Raw genomic sequence first — 21,879 nt, 5'->3', positions numbered from 1 at the left:
CACAGTGTCACCTCTGAAGCAATGCTTAAGAGGAATCAGAGCTGTGTTTGATTGCCACCAATAGTGTGGAGCTTGCTATAAACAGCAGAGGCCCATTTCACACTTGCTCTTCCCTAGGATGAAGTGAAATCTGTTTCTCTGTAATTTCTACCTGCTGGCCTTCTATACAAGCTCCATGGCTTACATGCTGTGTGACCTTGAAGAAGCTATAGAATCCAAGTCAGTTTCCTCTCATATAAAACTGGAATAACAGCATCTAGTTCATGCAGCTTCATTAAGAAATACATGAAAACAATCCATTTCCAACCATGAGGACCCTGCATCCTGCCCTGTTTTTTTTTTTCTCACCAATATCAAAATCCTTTGTTGATGTATCATTCTTCAAAATATTTTCCAGTTCTCAGATTCCATAACAATTATGTAGTGACAACTGCCGTTAGCTCTAATTTTTGCATCACTTAAATATAGAACTCAGAGTGTCAAAGATACAGAAACTATGTAGTTGGCCAGATCTGCTGATTCAGACTTACTGCTGTCAAACATTTGATTACTGTTTGGCCACTGTGATAGACCCAAAATCCACTGATAGCCTAAGATCATTTAGGAAAAGCTGACAATGATTCCAAGGAAACTTAAAATCTTAAATTCATTTTTTCTGTTATTTTTAACTTTAATTCTTTTTGTTATACTTGTCAAAGTAATACATGACTATGGTAGAAAAAGGAGAAAATAAAGATTAACAAAATATCCAACTTACAATAAATATCCACATATAATTTCTTTAAAAATTTTGCTTATATTCCCCATGAATTTTTCTATTTCAATATCCTAATAAAATATATGCTACATGGGTCCTACAAACTGGGATTATGTTGAACAAACTGATTAATATATTTTCTATTTTTTCTACCACATATTTTTAAAGTTCTTTGAAGTTTGTGAATATTCTTTATAGTTTTTTAGCCTGAATAGTTATTTTAATACTAATTTACTCCAATGTATATTGTTGGAGAATTATGATTCCAATTCTTTGGTGTAATGTCTAGTATCACAATTAACATTCTTGTACACACATCTGTCTATACTTGCATGCCTATTTCTTTGTGTGTGATGGTTGAGTGAGTCTACATGTATGTGCTTTTTTCAGGTCTGTTGATTCCTGCTGACTAACCCCCCCCCCAACAAAATGTAAATATATAGTATGTATATGTATGTATCTATCTGTATCTATATCTACATCTGTATCTAAAAATGAGCTTGCTTCCTCTAATGTTCTATGGTTATATATTATTAAATATGAAGATTAAAAAACATGCCCAAGTCAATAAGTGTTAGCTACTCTAGTCATTGTCATTATTATTTCATTACTGTTGTTTTCTTTATGCTGTCATTATTTGCCATTTCGTCCCAGTGGATATCCTGTGATATAATTAAAATTGATTCTTGGGTTTTTCTTAAAAGTTTCCAATAGCTCAAATCTTTGTATCTTACTCATCTTATTTATTCTGATTAAAATGTCTTTCTCTTTCAGCCTTTCTGGTCAATTTCCTTCCCATCCTTCAAAGAAGTATTATTTGAATGTTGTTAATTAAATGCTATTTCTTTTTCTTTGGAAGACCTCAACTGCATGATCTAGCTGTTTAGCCTTTGAATCCCTAGCATTACTCATGAATTTCTTTTTGAATTATAGTCATTTATATTCTTGATTTGGGATATAACAATTGTAGTATAATTTACTTGAATTTGGAGTGTCTTTTTCATAGCTATATCTCCTATACTACCAGCACATAGGACACTGTAGACATGAAACTGTAGATGTGAAATAAATAGGACTGAAATTGCAGTGGCCTGATGCTAATGAGATACGATTATCTTAACTGTCTTTACAAATAATCATTTGTTAACTAAAATAGTAGAGAAACATCACAGAAGGCAATTTACTTTTCCTATTAGCAGTATATGTTGCCCTTAGGGACTTTCAAAAAGGCATAGGCATTCTTAATTGTATTTGAGGTGGTATTTATGAAAATGTGCATTCCAGGAGACAGATTTATGCTTTACTGACTTCTCCAGGGCTTGTAAATCTGACCACCCTCCCACATTTTGCAGACCACAGGACACTTACTTAGAATGATGAGATGATTTGTCACACAGAAATTAACAAAAACTGCTTTTGATAATAATAAAAATCATGTGCATTGGTAAAGGCATATTGAGTTTTTCAAGTGATTTCATAGATGGTACTGTGTATTTTCAAAAGCTAACTGAATAGACTGAAATTCGGTGGTTCAAAAAGAATAATAACATTTTTTCACTTCCTTTGATATATCAGGTAGCACTGAGTAAAGTAGTTTAGCGGTTTCTCAGGAAATATGGTTGTCCACCCACTAGGAGCTTGAAACCACATGCCCAATGACATCTCAAAACATACTGTGGTTACTCTGATTTAAGCACTTACCCTGAACCCTGGGTCTCTACTCATTTCTCATCCTGCAGCTGAGACAAAAGCTTACGAGAGTGACTAAAGAGCTGTCAGACAACTTCAATACTTAATGACTTAGAGTCATCCCTGATAGTCGGTGATGGGGATCACAACTAATCCAGCCCTAAGATATACTTTTTCAGGCTAATCTCCATGGCCAAAGTTCTTTTTGCATCAATAGCTGACACAATGGATTTTTAAAAATGTCTGAAGGAATCATAAGAAATTTATGGATAGAGGCTCAGATCTAGATGGCACCTAAATTGTAGTTCAGTCCTATTATTTGATGTGTTTTTATTTTCAATCAGTCCCACTGCGATCTGCCTAGGCTTGAGAAATGACTGCAGGATCAATGTTTCAAACTGCAGAATTTCAGGGTAGAAGAGGCTCTGGGAGTTTAGGCAGGCCAAGGGAAGGGAGAGGAATATGGAAAAGAAGAGGTGTCATTTATAGACACAGGAAGTCTTCTGGTCTCAGATGTGCTAAAATCTTTGTCTCCTGTCATAGTAAAATGTGTTCTCTGTAGATCATATAACTATGAAGAAATGAAGCAAATCCCACCATACTACACTTTCTCTTTTTCTATAACTCAAATAGACCCACTTTAGAAAAATGTAATTAAAGGAACCTCCAAATATGTTATTAATGTTTTATCTCTTGTGTGGGGAGATTCCTTTATAATTATTATATACCTTGTGTTATATCTTTAGTATTGCATGGAAAATCTCTTCTTGGAGAAAAGACAATCTCTTCAACAAATTGTATTGGGAAAATTGGATCTCCACATGCCACAACATGAAACAAGATCCTTACCTTAATCCTTTTAGAAAAAATCAACTCACAATGGAATAAGGATCTAAATCTATGACCTAATACCATTGAATTACTACAGGAAAGCAGTGGGGGAAACTATAAGACATTGGCATAGGCAAACAGTTCTTAGATAAGACCCCAGAAGTATAGGTAATAAAAAGTAAAAAATAGACACATGAAGTTACATCAAGCTAAGAAACTTCTGCACAGAAAAGGACACACTAAACAAAGTGAAGAGGCAACTGAGAGAATGGGAGAAAATATTTGCAAATTATGTATGTTATAAATGATTAATATCTAGAATATATAAGGAGCTCAAGAAAATCAACAGCAACAGAACAAACAATCCAGTTATGAAATGGGCAAGGAACATGAACAGGCATTTTGCAAAGGATGAAATACAAATGGCCAACAGATACTTGAAAAAATACTTAGAAACATTAATCATCAGGGAAATGCAAATAAAAAACACAATGGTGTTTCACCCTATCCCAGTTAGAATGACTATCATCCAAAACTTAAAAAATTATAATTGCTGGTGAGGATGTGGAAAAAAAGGTACCCTAATACATTGTTGAAGGGAATGTAAACTAATACAACCAAATGGAAGACAGTATGAAAATTCCAAAGAAATCTGCAAACAGACCTACCATATGACCCAGTTATTCCTTTCCTGGGAATTTACCCAAAGGAAATGAAATCAGCATGTGAAAATGTTATTTGTACCCCATGTTTATATAGCAACACAATTCACAATAGTTAAGGTATAGAATCAATTTAGATGTACATCAACTGATAAAGAAAATGTGGTCTATATAAACTTTGGAATACTACTCAGCCATTAAAATTCACGAAATCCTGTCTTGAGATAAAATGGATGCAACTGGAGACCACAATGCTTAGTGAAATGTCATTCCACCAAATACAAATATCTGCTATATAATAATTTACATAGAATACCAAAAAAGCCCCCATTGTATAAGAATGAAACTGACATCTTAAAATTTGATTATTGTTTACAGCTCTTGTCTATATTCCTATGGAACAGTGGTGTTGTACTTTTTACTTGTTGAACATGGTTAGTTGTACCTTAAGCCTGTGATTATCAAGTAAATTATAAGCATATTGCTGCAAACATTAAAGGAACAAAAAGGAAGGAAGGAAGGAAGAAGGGAAGGTTGAGGGAAGGAGGAAGGAAATACGGTATCTTAAAATTGTATCTATGAGGCTGGTGCCACACCTCACTAGGCTAATCCTCCGCCTGCGGCGCCGGCACCCCGGGTTCTAGTCCCGGTTGAAGTGCCAGATTGTGTTCCAGTTGCTCCTCTTCCAGTACAGCTCTCTGCTGTGTCCGGGAGTGCAGAGGAGGATGGCCCAGGTTCTTGGGCCCTGCACCCACATGGGAGACCAGGAGGAAGCACCTGGCTCCTGGCTTCAGATGGGCACTGCGGCCAGCTGCAATGCGCCGGCTGCAGCAGACACTTAGGGGGTGAACCAATGGAAAAAGGAAGACCTTTATCTCTGCCTCTCTCTCTCTCTCTAACTGTCTAACTCTGCCTGTCAAAAAAAAATTGTATCTATGAAATACAGGAAATCTGTTTTGTTTGTACTAATAAATATGGCTTTATATATTTGGCTAATAAATGGTTGATTAAGTGATGCTATGATAATTTTCCTTTATAAATAAGTTCTATTTCTGGTGCTATGGCCCTAGCATAGCATAGGGAGGGGCAATAAAGACTTGGTGGGTGGGGGGAAGGATCATACCCAGATTTATTTATTTATTTATTTCCTTCTCTTCTCTTCTCTCTTTCTCTTGCACTCTCTCTCTCTCCCCAATACTCCCTCCCTCTCTCTCTCTCCCTTACCCTTTCTCTCTCACCTTTTTTTAACCCATGTTTCACATTCATGAAGGACCTAAAATTTAGCCATTTGAAATTTTGTACAAATAATGTTGTTATGTAGTCAAAGAAGTACAGCAATGGGATGTCAAAGATCAGCTAGAATTCCATCATGGGATCACATTGAATGAAGTGCACTGTAAGTTGTTAATGTAAAAAATTGCAAATATTCATATGCATATCACAATCACATATTGGTATGTACATACTAAGAGGCACCAAACATTGGAGCAGTCTAGGTTTTTCCTGACTACAGAGAAGCCCTGTTGACAACCTGCTTTCTCTGTGCAGAGCAAGGCAGCAAACTTTGAACTCAGAAAATATAGTTTTAATCTCATCTACGCAGCCAATGAGCCATAGAAGTCAAGTCTCAGAGCCTCCCTATCTCTTTTAAGAAATAAAGGGCATTGAACTCTGCAACTGAGAACTGGAAATCCTCAAAGGCTATAAGTATAATTTGTGTATTTTAATGATAGTTAAAATCGGTTGAGGCTTTCCTTTTGTTCCTAAGCTCTTTACTATATTATCTCATTTAATCTTCCTAACAACCCTATAAAATAGGCAGCAAGATTATACCTATTTTACTGACAAGGACATTGCAGCTTGTAAGGGTAAGTAATTTTTCCAGGGTTCCACTATTATTAATTTTCTGAGTTGGTATTTGATATATAGGTTTTCTATCTTCAAAGACTGTTTTTAAACAACATGGCATGTTATACCCATTGCAGGCAACCAGAAAGCTCTCACTGATCTATTTCTTGACCTGACACATAGATAAATTACTACAGCCAGGGTCAAATGTAGTCAGAGATTTCTACAGCCCCCTGTCTGTTTCTGCACTATCTGTTTTTAAAAAACTCATGTGCATTAAGCTAGAAGCTAATGGTCAGTTACTACAAAGATTCTTAAACCATTTGCCAGAAATAAGTCATTTCGTAAACATTTAGCCAAAATTAAGAGGAAAGAATGGAATTTCTGATTGTATGTAGTGCAATGTGGAAATTCATCCTATAATGTCTCTCCTCTTCAGATTTTTCAAATAGATTTCGATTTACAAATAAAAAATAAGGAAAGAAGAGCACCATTTCAACTTTCGAATAAATATTGTTAAGAGAATACATCTCTTTTGGGTATGTCATCCCTAAGCAAGTGTCATCTTTTCAAATTAAAATGTCCTTGAGTGGGATGACTAACAAAATTAATTTGTAGGAAGGCAAGTCTAGCAGAATGATTCCCTATCTCAGCTGAGGAATCACGCAGTCCTGACTCTGAATTCAGCTCTCTCATAAACGGTGATTGGTATAAAAGGAGCAGAGATAAAACAATTTAATCCACCCAGGAAGCCAAAACCCTTGCCCTTGTAGCGATTAGATCTGTACCATATGCGTTCATCATAATTTTCTCAAATACAGTAATAGAGAATTGAGTTCAAAGTCATTAAAAAAATTGGTTCTGCTTTAGGCATGGTGTGCTCCAAGCTGAAAATCATTTCATAAGGATCTAGGTCACCTCTCTCCATCTCTTTATGGCTCTTTCTTCTCTGTTGGATTCATTCTTTTTTTTTTTTTTTAAGATTTATGTATTTATTTGAAAGTCAGAGTTACGGCAGGGCCAGGGAGGAGAAACAGAGAGGGAGAGGGTGAGGGAGAGGCAGAGGGAGAGGGAGAGGGGGAGAAAGACAGAGGAAGAGAAAGAGAGAAAGAGAGAGAGAGAGAGAGAGAAAGAGAGAAAGAAAGAGAGAAAGAGGGAGAGAGAGAAAGAGGTCTTCTATTCCCTGGTTTACTCCCTAGATGGTTGCAACAGCTAGGGCTAGGCCAGGCCAAAGCCAGGAGCTTCATCTGGGTTTCCCACACAGATGGCAGGGGCCTAAATACATGGGGTATCTTCCGGTGCTTTTTCCAGATCATCAGCAGGGAGCTGGATCAGAAGTGGAGTAGCCAGGACAGGAACTGGCACCTACATGGGATGCTGATTTGCAGATGTTGGCTTTCCCACTATTCCACAATGCCAGCCCCTGTTGGCTTGATTCTTACATGGACATGCTTTATTGGGTGACAGGATGGATGTAATCAATTTCATTTTTATATTAAAATAGGTTTTAAGTTCAGAACCAGAATATCTTATTTATTATTTTATCAAAGTGAATTACTGGGGCTGCTTTTTATTGAACATATCGGATTGGCCTTGGAATGGTCTCGGTTTTCAACGAATCACTGGAGTGAGTGAAGAAAAGGACAACTCTGTGTCCCATTACCCCCATCCCCCAAAAGCATGTCATGTTAGCAAAGGAGACAGTGGTTCCCCACAGATAACTGGAGTATTTTTATTAGAGATGAGGAGAGATGAATTGCTGGTAGGTGAAAACAAGAAAAAGCTATACATACACGCTTTTATGTTAAGAAAGACCTATGTACCACTGGATACAAATAAGGTACATTCCCTCACTGGGGCAGAATAAATATTCTTCCAAAAGAAAGGCTTGCCAGCAAGCTGATGGATGGATCTGCTGCTTTCCAGGCTGTTTTGAGCTCTCTGCTTTAGCTACTGATTTGAAAAGTCCCCTCTTGCATAACAATTACACCTGGCACGCTCACTTGGGACCAAGGGGAAGAATTTTCTTCATTCCTTCTTAAAGATGCAATTGTTTCTGACAGCCAGTGTCATCTGCGGTGACAGTCGTCACTTCTGACTCTCGTTCACAGCAGACAGCTGAGCTCAAGGAGACTCTGACGCTTTGATAATGGTTTTAACTCTTACCTAGAAAAGCCTGAGCACTGAAATGTTTGGGTTCATGGGATTCCTGTACCAATAAATGTAGAAGGTTTTTCTGCAATCACACACGACTCATATAATTCCCTCATCACCAGCTATCACATGGCATTCAAATCATTACTGCAAATACACTACAGTATACACACAAAGAGGTGCAGACATGAGATTTCATTTTGTCCTTTGTCCTTTGTTATTAGCAAAGTGCTGAGCATGTAATAGAACTTAAATATGCTTTAGAGGTTCAATTAGCTGTGGGGTAGTTGAGTGAATGATTGAACATGTCGAGTTTAAATGGCATTTAGCACTCACATTGTATGACAGATGGAAAGATAAGCAGATAGATACAGATATATAGTGAGCTTGTGGAATGTGTGCAATATAGTTGGCATGTGTCATTTTTATCTATCACTCACATAGGAAATTGAGGCACAGTGTTAAAGAAGTAACAAAAGGTATCAATTTGCTAGCACATGGATACTAATTGAAATACAATTGGCTCAGTCCAATTCTTGAAGTCTCATAGGGAAATTTTTCAGCTCTCTCAAGTATCTTTTCTATCTGTGGTGTTCTCAAACTCATTTATATCTATATTCAATTCATTCAAAATATGCTCACTACACGATTACTCTTTCCTAGACATGCTTACACTCTCATTTTGATTTTGAAGTTCTTAACAAGGTCAGCTACAAGGGAGGGATAGATGCTTAGAGGTTGATGTGACTGATATAAAACCAAGAAGAAAATGACAGCACTAAGAATCAGACCACTTCTTTTGAGCTTGTCTGCCTTGGGAGTTGGTGTCTGTAGTCTACCGAGTGTGGGGTTCCTGCCTGTTACCTTGGAGTCTCAGGAGCTGCCCTCTAGTGAACTTGATGGTTGACATGCCCATTTTCTGAGCTTCCTTGATGCATGGTTACAAAATAGGAACAGTTGGGCACATTATTTTCCACAATTATGACTGATGTTGGCAGTCATTCTAGACTTGGATGTTGATTTCTCACTCATTCTTTTCAGACACAAGTTAATGAAAAAGAATAAAAGGCTAACGGTTACCATAAGCACAATTCTCCCTGGGTCTTGAGATCTTGGAGTCAACATTTTTCAATGAACAAAAACAATTTTTTAATGGCAGAGATACAACCTTTGATTTTGATTAGCTCATCAAGGCTGAAAACTTGGTAATAACAAATTTTGAGGTTGTGGAAGATCAGAATTCTGTCCAAATACCCTACCAGGAATATTTCCTTGTGATGTGTCTATCCTTGACTACCTGACTTCTTAGTTGAAGTTACTATGAAGCATAATATTTTAATTTGAATATCCTAATTTTTTTAAATTTGAACTTCTGCATAAAATTTACATATTTATCAGGTATTGTGATATTTGATACATGTATATATTATGTAATGTTTTAGACTCTTAGCTCTATTATTATAAGATTTTTCATATATATATATATATGCCTTGGAGTTTCGACTTACGAATGGCAGAAATAACAAAGATAGTGGCATATCAAATAGCAATAATGCCGTGTGATCCCATCTACTATTTTCCTTCTAATGAGATAAAGTTTTCAGTGTCCCATGTTATTTTTTTCATGTACTTTCCTCATTTGTCAATTGAGCAAATTTGAGTACAGAGAGCTGGAGACGTTTTTCAAGAAAGAGACATTTTAGATCCAGAAGCATGTCTCTGGGTTCTTAATCTTTACCACTTGAACAGGTTAATGGTTTAGGCTGTGCATTTTTGGACACAAGGACTGGTGTCCTCATATTGAATTAAGAAAATCCAAAGAAGGCAAGTGAGCAGTGACCTGTGATAAGGACTTCTGTGGTGGTAATTTATGAGGTAGGAAAGACAATATATAACGTCCATGGGTGACATGCTTGTTTCTTTCTGTTTTCTGTGTCATAGGGGTTATATCTTCATTCACAATGTATACTCACTGTGAAAAAGTCTACCTAGCCACATTAGATTCTCATGTATATTTGATTTAAAATACTTTGAATATACTTGAATTAATGATAAAATCAATAATATGAATAAAAATAGCTACCATTTATTGAATTCTCAGCAGATGCCAATCATGATGCTAAGAGACCTGCATGGATTGTTTTACCTTCATAATAATCCAGTGAAGCCAGAATTATTATTTTCCTACAGGTGAGAAAATGGCATAGTAGTTAACTAAATGAATAGCTCAAGATTACAAATCTAATAGGGTTAGATGCTGAGATTTGAGAATAGTACTTCACATATGAAAGCTAGTGCCTTTAGCTACTGTCAGCATTCGAAAGTAAAAAGTGCTGGAAACAAGTCCCATTTGGTGGGAAATGGCATTTCAAAAACAGTGTTATCTCAGAGCCCATTTCCTTGTCAGTCTTTCTCTGTCTCACATGTAACACATACACGGTCTTCTATTGCTCTAATTTTCTTCTCTCACTTTTGACTTGTTTATTCTTTCCTCTTCTCTGAATATATTTTGTATTCAGACTATGATTTCTGCTTCCTTGTGGGTGTGTTTCTTAATAACTTGGAGTTACCATGACCTCTTGTATACTAATCCTCAGAAGAGTAAATATACACATTCTCCCATCTTTTAAAGAAATCTATGCAACACTTTTAGTTTCAGTTTCTGTTCTTAAACATCTCATTTAATTTTTCCATTTTCTCAGTCAAGTTCTTGAGAGTAAGAATCCAAATTAGTCCAGCTCATTCTTTTGGCCCAGGCCAAGCTCCTAGAAATCCTACATGATTACTGGCTGCCTCTAATCCAGTACCTGACCAGAGTTCACTACACTAGGGTGAGGGCAGGAAACTCAAGCACTTGGAATAGAGTTAGTTTAGTGCCTCTCTAGAATCTGGGTGTTATGCAGAAATTTTAATTAATTCCCCAATTATGTTTACATGTCTCTAACATCAGCCTCATCAGTTGTAATCGTTTCATTTGAAAATGATATGTATATTATATATATGTCATATAAAAATAGTTTTAAAATAAAAGTAAATCCTTATTCTTAAGAGAATCAGCAGTGTTAGCTCTTTTCTCACCTTCTCTCTCTGTTACTGTCACTCTCAAGTAACATCCTTCCATATATAGCTCATGGAAATTGTGAGCTTTTATTTTTACATCTCCAGGTTGAGAAAAAAGAGGAAGCATGTCTCTATCTTTCAAGAGAACACAAGTCCTATCAATCACACCCAGATTACATCTGAATGGCCCATATTAGATGTAAACCAATTCTCTGTTCAGCCACAGTGGTTGGGTGAGTGGTGATTATGGAGGCTATGAAATGTTCGAAGAGGCCAGAGGAAATAATTTGTCCCCTCTAGAAGCTGGATACCAGATGAACACAGCACCACATAAACAAGGAGCCCTCTGTACATGTTGAGGGAGGTTTTTCTGAGGACAAAGAACTCGCTTCATAAGAAGCAAATGAGTGTTCGGCCTACAGATTTTCCTGGCTTTGCTTTTGAACCTGACAAAGGAGTAAAGGTTCATGCTTTTTCACCCAAGGTTACCAAAGGACTTAGGATTAATGAAATCAGCTGATGTTAATAAAATGAAACTTTGTTTATACTTAGTGCAAGACTTCCACTTCTGGACGTGGTAGTGGGACATCTCCTTAAGCTGATGTGAAGCTGAAATCTCAGCCCAAACCTCATCCTGCTTCAGGGGAGTCCTGTCTCCTTATCTCCCAAAGATAGCTGGAGTTCTGCTGCTCATTGCAAGAAGAAATAGGGTCTGTTGGAGGCAGAGTTTTAAACATCATGAGAAACACAGAGGAAACAATAGGAGCCACAGGTGTTAGAGAAAGCAGAGCATCCTGAGAAAACAGATTTTAAAGAGTTTGAGTTTTATTCTCATTACTAAATGACCTCTGGCAGATTGCTTAATACCTTTTGTCATTACATCTGAAAGATGATGGAACTGATTTATTTTTTACCTTCTATTACTCTGCTACAAGCCCTCTCTGTTTATAACATGCTTCTCCCCATTTCTTCTAGATATTTAACCTATTTTTATTATCGTTTAAATTCCTCAGATTATACACACTACTTCCATTTGGCTTACCTCTGAGCCTCTCAGTACTGACTGTATCTTCTGATCATGGCTCACGTGTCCTTCCTTCTTCAATGTCTGAAGTTTTATGCTGCCCTACACTCTGTGTGTACATGATCTGCAGAAACTGAAGTATGCACTGTTTGCACCCAAATTAAGATATGTTTCTCATCCTGTGAGGCTAATATTGTTGGGAACTGAGCCAATATAGTCTGCATTCAATTTTGGTCAATGAAGCATTATCTGGATTCAGTTCATCTGGAGGAGTGTTCCTTTGGAAGGACCTGAGATTTGAGTACTGGGGAGCCTTTTGCAACATCTATTGTACAGCTTTCCCCAGCATGTCGACTATCTGGGGAGGTCCTTTTGCTTTCCAGCATTGCGTGCCTTGGAGAATTTATTTTAATTCTCCTGTTCCACTCTCAGCCTCTGGAGGACCACGGAAGTACAATTTGTTATAAGTCTGGGATTCTTTGGAAGAGCTTCTCTCGGTTCTCCTGTACAAGACTCCTATTCATCAGAATAACATCCTCAAAGTGGAAGTCTTTAGGAGTGACAGTATATAGTATAGTAAAGGGATTCAGAGTTTTTCCATGGGCAAGGATCCTTAGGAGTCTAATCTCTCATGCTAGTTTGCATACAGCCATTCAAAGTTTGTTAAAAGTTAGTCTAGGGGACTATTTTAAAAAACAGAGGAAGAAGGCAGTGGAAAATGGCACTCCAAGGATCTCCCCACTGAACAGCTATTCACAAATCAAGTCACCTTCACAAGCATGAAGGAAGGGAGACACCACAGTGTCATATTTTAGTATAATAAAAAGGAAGGGAAGAGCAGTCCTATCACTCCCCACCCCTGCTCTAAGTAGCCACAGCTGGGAGAGTGACGCCTCTTACTTAGGGGAGGGAGAGGAAACAAAAATCACACCTTTGATCTGAAACCCAGGACAAGGCTTGCTATGGTGAAACCTCAAGTGGTCAGAGTCCCATGACCTCTACCAACAGGCCAGCGCCTGCAGACAGGGCCTTTGGCCAAGAGTCTGCCTTCATGACACCTCCCTAAACCTCCAACAGACCCCAGAGCAAATTCTAGCCCCTGGGGAAGGGGATGGAAAAGTGAATTTAGAGTTGTGCCTTGAAGCTCAGCCCTGGCGTCAGGAAGAGACCTTACCCTTGCTGGCACAGACCAGTCTTGTTCTCCATACTGTAGCATCATGCAGATCTGGCATACTCATCTACACTACACAGGGCTCAGTGGCTGTGAGACTGAGATATGACACAGCCTATGTCATCCTGGGTGGCCAGGGGACTGTCCCCACCTGCCCTCCCCCAACCTCTTCTTTGAGATTGCAGCAAGACTGCAGCCACTGAAGAATAGGCTATAAAAGTGACTTTGGGACTCAATCTTAAAGCTCAGTGCTGCACCTGCCATGGTGAGACCCAGGGCAATATAAATTCCAAAGGCCTCTATCCCCAGGCCAGCTCTTATAGACACAGCCTTTGGATGCACCTTGGTATAAGGTGGAGAACTGAGCCCTGATGCGTAGGATTCATTTCAGTTTGTATCACAGCAAGCCTGGTGCAGGCAGGCATATACCCCTGAAATTACACAGAGCCTAGGGGAGTGGTATGTCCTAGCATAATGTCATCCTGAGTGGTCAAAGGATTGGCTCTACTACCTCATCCCTAACATTTAGAAAACAGCAAAACTAGACTAGAGCTGCTGGAGGGTACACTGAGAAAGTGAGCTTAGGGCTTTGCATTGATTCTCAGAACTGGGCCCACCGTAGTGAGATTAAGTGCAAGATGAAGTCCAAAGGTTTCTATTCCTAGGCAAATCCTCATATACACAGTCTCTGGATATTCCCTGGTATCAGGCAGAGATATGTACCCTGGTGGGACAGACTCATATCAGTCTATATTCTCCCAGGCTTGCAGGTTCAGTGTACATCTGAAAGCTAGCCCAGAATCCAGTAGTTCCAAGACCCAGGTGCAACTCAGCATACTATCAACATAGGTACCCAAGAAACTGCCTTTACCACTCTTCCACTAGCCCTGGGAAGACAGTAAGGGGTGAGACTTCCAGCTACATTGAAGTGTGGCGCCACGGTGAGACAGGATTTGCACCTGTGAAAATTATCATGGGGAGACACTAATGGTTGCTGTTCAGAGGGCAGTACCTGCAAACAGAGCCTCTGTACCTCTGTACCAGAGACCCATGACTCTGGTCAATTAGACTTGTAATACAGCCAATATCACCTGTGATTGGTTCCAGCAGCCTCAGACTGTACTCTCACCTCCACCTATAGGAAAGTTGGCTTTTGCTTGACGCTTAAGTTGCACTGGCCTTGTGAAGCTATAGGTTTTCCACGTTGTCTAGCACTGTAGCAGAGGTGGCTGCAGGACAGCTCAATCCATTCCTCCACCAACCACAAACAGCATAATAGAGAGAGTAAATGAATGCTTGAATGAAAACAAGGTTAGTAGATTTCAGGACATTGCATAGAAACCTGAGGCTGGTGCTATAGGGACTCACACACACTTCCTGGGCTTTGACTAATGCTACTGTGTCCCCACCAATGTCTCTGCCAATGTGGTATCTGAGAAAGTCAGTATCTGACTTCAAGCTGATGCTTTCAAAACCACAGCAATAGTGGTAGAAGAGCTGGCACTCCTACAACCATGGAACCTGATTCATTGGCTGCTACAGAGACCCATGCATCCCATTAGATCTGACAAGAGCATCCTGTGCCTCCAGTGCCACTTGTATCACTTGCAGTGGAAGAAGATACAGGAAGACTAGATTACAGCATCCAACTAGAAATAAAGCCAAAATAGGCTATCAAAGCAACCCCTGAGGACACATCCTCAGGAAGAATACTTTTACCCTGAAAACCATTCATTAAAAGTAATAGAAACAACTAATCTGCCAGATGTGCAAATAGCAATTTAGAAATACAGGAAGTATGAAAAGCAAGACAATATGATGTCGTCAGAGGAACACAATAATGCCTTGGTAACAAACTCTAAAGAAAAGGAGATCGACTAAATGCCTGACAAAGAATTCAAAAGAATGATTATAAGGAGCTCAAAGAGAAAGAAAACAGTACAGACAGAAAAAGGAATGAAATAAGGAGACCAACACATGATAGGAATGTGAAATTCAATAGGGATAGACATAAAAAAGAAGTAAACATGAATCTTACAAATGAAGAATTTACTAAGTCAAACTAAAAAGTACATTTGAAAGCCTCTGTAACAGACTACATCAAGCAGAAAACAATATATTTGATGTGAAGACAAGTCTTTGGAAAAATCCCAGTGAAACAAAGATAGTAAAAGATAAAATAGAATTAAAAACAGCATAAAAGACCTTTGAGACACCATTAAACGAAGAAATATTTGAATTGTGAGGATTTGGAGAGAAAGCGAGGCTTAGAAAACCTGCTCAATGATATTACAGATGAAAAGTTTCCCCATCTGGAGACATTCAAGTGCAGAAGGTCCTAGAACCCCAAATAGACATGACCAAAAGAGATTCTTACTGCAACACATTGTGGCCAAATTCTCAGAAGTATAACGCAGAGAGAGAATTCTGTCATTTGTAAGAGAGAAGTAGCAGGTCACTTTGAAGGGAACTCTTATTAAGTTAACAGCATATTTTTCAACAGAAACCCTACATGCTAGGAAGGAAAAGAATGACATTTTCCAAATTCTGAAAGAACCGAACTGCCAAACAAGAATATTACAGCAAAATGATATTTCATAAGAAAGGATAAAAACACATAAAGCAGAAGCTGACAGAACTCATGACCACCAGGCCAGCCTTACAAAAGATAGTTATAATAGTACTAAATACAGAAGCAAAAGATAGATAAGAAACATTGGGAAAATATGTGAAAGTATAAAACCCACAAAAACAGAACCATGATTATTCAAAATACATCAAGAATTTTTAAGTGACCTGAATAAGTCATTACTTACCCTAATAAATTTAAATGGAAATGGAATAAATCCCCCAATTAAAAAAATACACAATAGCTACAAGTATTTAAAAAATAAGACCCCATCCCCATGATACATTGACTATAACAAAGGTACTTCACTGGTGAAAGTGAAAGAACTGAAAAAGATATTCCATACAGATAGATACCAATGACAAGCAGAGTATGTTCACCTACATCAGAGAAAACAGACTTCAAAACAAAAGACATGCATGAAGGGAGTGTACATTTAGTCTAGTTAGTGTACCCATGTCTCACATCAGAGTGCCTGGGTTCAAAACCCAGCTCTAGATCCTGACTAGCTTCCGGCAAATGCAGACTCTGGAAGGCTTCAGTGATAGCTCAAGTAATCGAGTTCCTGACACCCTCATGGAATAAGCTGGATTGTGCTCTAACTACTGGCTTCAGCTCTTGGTTCAGTCCCAGCCACTGTGGGTCTTTGGAGATGAAATCAGAAGAAGGCAGACTTTCTTCTCAGTGTCTCTTTGTCTCCCCATAACTCAAAATATAAAATAATATTAGAGAGAGATAGAGAGAGAGAGAGAGAGAGAATGAGAGAAGGTCACTATTTGTCTTGGGGATCAATTCAACAGCAAGAAATGACAATTGTAAATGTGTATGCACCGACTGCTTGTGCACACAATTCTATAAAATGAGTATTATTAGATTTAAAGGGAGAGATATACTTCATCCAATTTTATGAACATTATTATAATTAGAGGGAGAGATAAGCTCCAATACAATGATAGTGGGGGACTTCAACATCGTGTATTCATCAATGGACAAATCAACAAAGTGAAAAATGAACAAAGAAACATTATAATTAAACTCTATTAGAGATCAAATGGACCTGAGGCATCTGTAAAATATTCCATTCAACAGAAGCAGAATTAAATTCTTTTGATCAGCACATGAATACTGTCTAGTAAAGGACTATGTATTAGGTCACAAAATAAGTCTCAACAAGATCAAAAAGATTGAAATCACATAGTATATATTTTTTTCCTGACCAAATGGAAATAAAACTAGAAACGAACAAAAGAAAGACTAGAAATTACTCAAATGCACAGAGACTGAATGACATGCTCCTGGATGGAAAATAGGTAATTTGAAGAAATAAAATGAAAATTTATAAGTTCCTAGAAATAAATGAAACTGAAAACAAAATATGAATACAAGATGTAACAGTAACAATAAAAAAATATCAAATAAACAATCTATCAATACATCTCAAGGAACTAGGAAAACAAGCACAAATGAAACCCAAAGTTACTAAAGGGAAAGAAATAATCAGTACAGAGATAAATGAAACATAAACTAAAAAATGAAGCATTAGTATCAAAGAGATAAATAAAACTGATAAATCTTTAAACTTAAGAAAAAAAGAAAAACACATAAGTAAAATCAGAGATAAAAAAGATATTACTATTGGTACAACAGAAACTGGAAAGATCATTATGGGCTACTATGCACTACTATATGCCAACAAATTGGAAAATCTGTAAGAAATGGTAGGTTTCTGGATACATACAACTCACCAAAATTGATGCATGAGGATACAGAAAACCTAAATAGACTAATAATGACCATGAAATTGAATCATTAAAGTCCATCAACAAAGAAACATCCAGGACTAGACAGATTCACAGCTGAATTCTACCAGAATTTTAAGTAAGTAATAACATCAATACTTCTCAAATTCCACCAAGAAACTCTTGTAACAGATAAATCAATTAAGTAAATTTGAAAGATCCAAAATTTAAAAAAATCAGAATTGAACAAAATCAGAATTATATAGACAAATACTGCAAATAAGAGCAATTCTATTCACAATAGCTACCAATAAGAAAGAAAATACCTTAGAATAAATTTAACCAAGGATCAGAAAGACCTCTATGATGAAAATTACAAAGCACTCTTGAAGAAACTGAAGAATACACAGAAAAAATGACTCCATGTTCTTGCATTCAAAGAATTAGTACTAAAATGTACATACTCCAAAAGCAACTTACAGATTCAACGCAATCCCCATCAAAATACCAATTACATTCTTCAAAGAACTAGGAAAACAATCCTAAAGCTATATGAAGCACAAAACAGCATGAATCATCAAACTAATCCTGGACAAAATGAACAAAGCTAATGGCATCATAATATCAGATTTCAAGACATACTACAGAGCTACTGTAACCAAAATATAATGACACTGGCATAAAACCAGATATATAGACCAACATAATAGAACAGAAATCCTATAAATGAATCCATGCATGTACTGCCAACTTATTTTGGACAAAGTCATTAAAAACATACCCTAAACAAAAGGCAATGTCTTCAATAAATCATACTAGAAAATCTGGATATATGCAAAAGATTTAAATTTGATTTATACTTCTTAGTCTATACAAAAATCAACTCAAAGTACATCAAATATCAGACTTTATGGTCTGAAACAGTCAAACTAGTAGAAGGAAACATAGGGGAAAGACTTCAAAATATTGAAAATGTTTTTATAAGATCCCAAACCATACTCAACCAATGTAAAATATAGACAAAAGGAATTATATCAAACTAAGAAGCATCTGTACAGTGAAAGAAACAATCAACAAATAGCCAACAGAATGAGAAAATGTGTACAAATTATGTATATGACAAATGTTTAATATTTAAAATATACAAAGAACCCAAAAATGCAGCAAAACCCCAAATATACAGTGAAAAATTTAGCAAAGAATATCAACAGACATTTCACAAGAGAAGACATAGGGGCCAGCAGAGTGGCACAGTAGTTTAAACCTCAGCCAGCATTGCTGGCATACTAGAGAGCACCAGTTCAAGTACTGGTTGCTCCTCTTCCTATCCAGTTCTCTGCTTATGGTCTGGTAAAGAAATTGAAGATTTCTCAAGTGCTTGAGCCCCTGCTATTGGCTCAGCTCCAGCCATTGTGGCCATTTGGGGAATCAGCAGGTAGAAGACCTTTCTCTCTGTCTCTCCCTCTCTCTGTCTGCAGTTGTATTTCTCAAAGAAATAAAAAATTTTTTTAAAAAAAGAAAAGAAATACTTGAAAAAATACTCCGTATCAATAGACATCAGGGAAGTACAAATCAAAACCTTAGAGAAACTGCAAATCACTTGAGTTAGAATAGCTACTATTAAAACTACAAAAAAAAATGGCATGCATTACAAGTCGGAGTAAGGGTATGGAGAAAAGAATCTCTTATACCCTTTGGTGGAAACACATATTAATACAACCATTATGGAGAACAGAATGGAAGTCCCTTTGGAAACTGAAAATAGTTCTGTCATGTGACCCAGCTAACTTACTTCTGTGTATACCCAACAGAAATGAAATAGATATGAAAAATATATACTGTGTACACTGTATTATTCACAATAGCCAGGAGATAGGCTAAACCTTAATATCCTTGGATAGGTGAATGATAAAAGAAAATGTGGTATCTATAGATACTGGGGAGCATTATTCAGCCATAAAAAGAATGAAATCCTAACATTTGCAGAAAAATGGATGGAATTGGAGATACGTGTGTTAAGTAACATAAGCTAGATGTAGACTACAAATACCATATGTTATCTCTCACATGTGGAATTCTTAAAAATTAGTCAATCTGAACTTAGAACGGTGAATACTAAGAAGTTGGGGGGTACAGTATTTTGGCACAGTGGATTAAGCCTCTAACTGGGATATGGCATCACATATGTGTTTCAGTTTGAGTCCAAGCTTCTCTGCTTCTGATTCAGTTCCTTGATAATGTATCTTGGAATCCTGTGGAAGATGGCCCAAGTACTTGGGGCCCTGTGACCCGTGCAGGAGACAAAAATGTAGTGCCAACTTCATGGATTCAGCCTGACACCATCCTGACCATTATGAACATTTGGAGAGTAAACCAGCAGATGGAAGATTTCTCTTCCTCTTCTTTGTCTGTCTGTCTGTCTCTCTTCTTCCATCCCTCCCTCCCTCCCTCCCTCCCTCTCTGGCTCCCTGGCTCCCTCTATCTTGGAGCAACTAAATGAATTCTTAAATTTTTTTAACTTTTATTTAAGAAATATAAATTTCCAAAGTACAGCTTATGGATTACAGTGGCTTTTCCCCCCCTATAACTTCCCTCCCACCCGCAACCCTCCCATCTTCTGCTCCCTTTCTCATTCCATTCACATCAAGATTCACTTTCAATTATCTTTATATACAGAAGATCAATTTTGTATATACTAAGTAAAGATTTCAACAGTTTACACCCACATCAAAACACAATGTGTAAAGTACTGTTTGAGTACTAGTTATAGCATTAATTTACATTGTATAACACATTAAGGACAGAGATCTTACATGGGGAGTAAGTGCACAGTGACTCCTGCTGTTGACTTAACAAATGACATTCTTGTTTATGGTGTCAGTGATCACCTGAGGCTCTTGTCATGAGTTGCCAAGGCTATGGAAGCCTTTTGAGTTTGCTAATTCCAATCTTATTTAGACAAGGTCATAGTCAAACTGGAATTCTCTCCTCCTTTCAGAGAAAGGAACCTCCTTCTTTGATGGCCTATTCTTTCCACTGGGATCTCACTCACAGAGATCTTTCATTTAGGCGTTTGTTTGCTTGTTTGTTTTGCCAGAGTGTCTTGGCTTTCCATGCCTAAAATACTTTCATGGGCTCTTCAGCCAGATCTGAATGCCTTAAGGGCTGATTCTGAGGCCATAGTGCTGTTTAGGACATCTGCCATTCTATGAGTCTGCTGTGTATCCTGCTTCCCATATTGGATCATTCTCTCCTTTTTAATTCTATCATTTAGTATTAGCAGACACTAGTCTTATTTATGTGATCCCTTTGATTCTTAATCCTATCATTAGGATCAATTGTGAACTGAAACTGATCACTTTGACCAGTGAGATGGCATTGGTATATGCCACCTTGATGGGATTTTCTTTTTCTTTTTTGACAGGCAGGGTTAGACAGAGAGGGAGAGAGAGCGAGAGCGAGAGCGAGAGAGAGAGAGAGGTCTTCCTTTTCCATTGGTTCACCTCCCAGATGGCTTGTACAGCTGGCGCCCTGTGCCAATCTGAAGCCAGGAGCCAGGTGCTTCTTCCTGGTCTCCCATGGGGTGCAGGGCCCATGCACTTGGGCCATCCTCCACTGTACTCCCGGGCCATAGCAGAGAGCTGGCCTGGAAGAGGGGCAACCGGGACAGAGTCCGGCGCCCCAACTGGGATAGAACCCAGGGTGCTGGCGCTGCAGATGGAGGATTAGCCAAGTGAGCTGTGGCACTGGCCCAAATTCTTAATATTTTTAAAGAAGGTTGGAGTGGTGGAGAGAGGGGAAGACAGCATGGTTAGATAATGGGTTCCAAAATACATTTGTATACAAATAACAAGACCTAGTGTTCCACAGCTCAGTAAAACTACACTAGTTTGTGATATATTTTATCTTACAGGAAGAAATAGAAGACAGGGCTTGTAGGCTCCAAACATAATGAAAGATAATAAAATGGAAAAATGCTCTGCCTAGTTCAATTGGTTTATACTATATACATATGGTGAAATACTGCACAATACCCTATGAAAATGTTTATGTATTGCACATTAATCAAAAATTTTTTTAAAAAAGTTTGTCTAATTGATTAGGCAGTTTTTTTCATTACTCTAATGAAATACCTAAGGCCTCTAACTTATTTAGCTCCCAGCATTGAAGGGTCAAAGTTCAAATAGAATGATTCAGGGTTTGGCATAGGTACCACTGTACATGGCAGAGCAGGTACAGGGGAAGAATCCCACTGTGCGCTAGGAAGAAAAGAAGCAAGGCTCAAAACCAGGCTTTCCTAACAACTCTCTGGGGA

The sequence above is a fragment of the Oryctolagus cuniculus genome, chromosome 10 (genome assembly GCF_964237555.1).
Source record: "Oryctolagus cuniculus chromosome 10, mOryCun1.1, whole genome shotgun sequence".
NCBI classification, from domain to species: Eukaryota; Metazoa; Chordata; class Mammalia; order Lagomorpha; family Leporidae; genus Oryctolagus; species Oryctolagus cuniculus.
The sequence above is the reverse complement of the archived record's forward strand: the minus strand, read 5'-3'. Positions refer to the sequence as shown.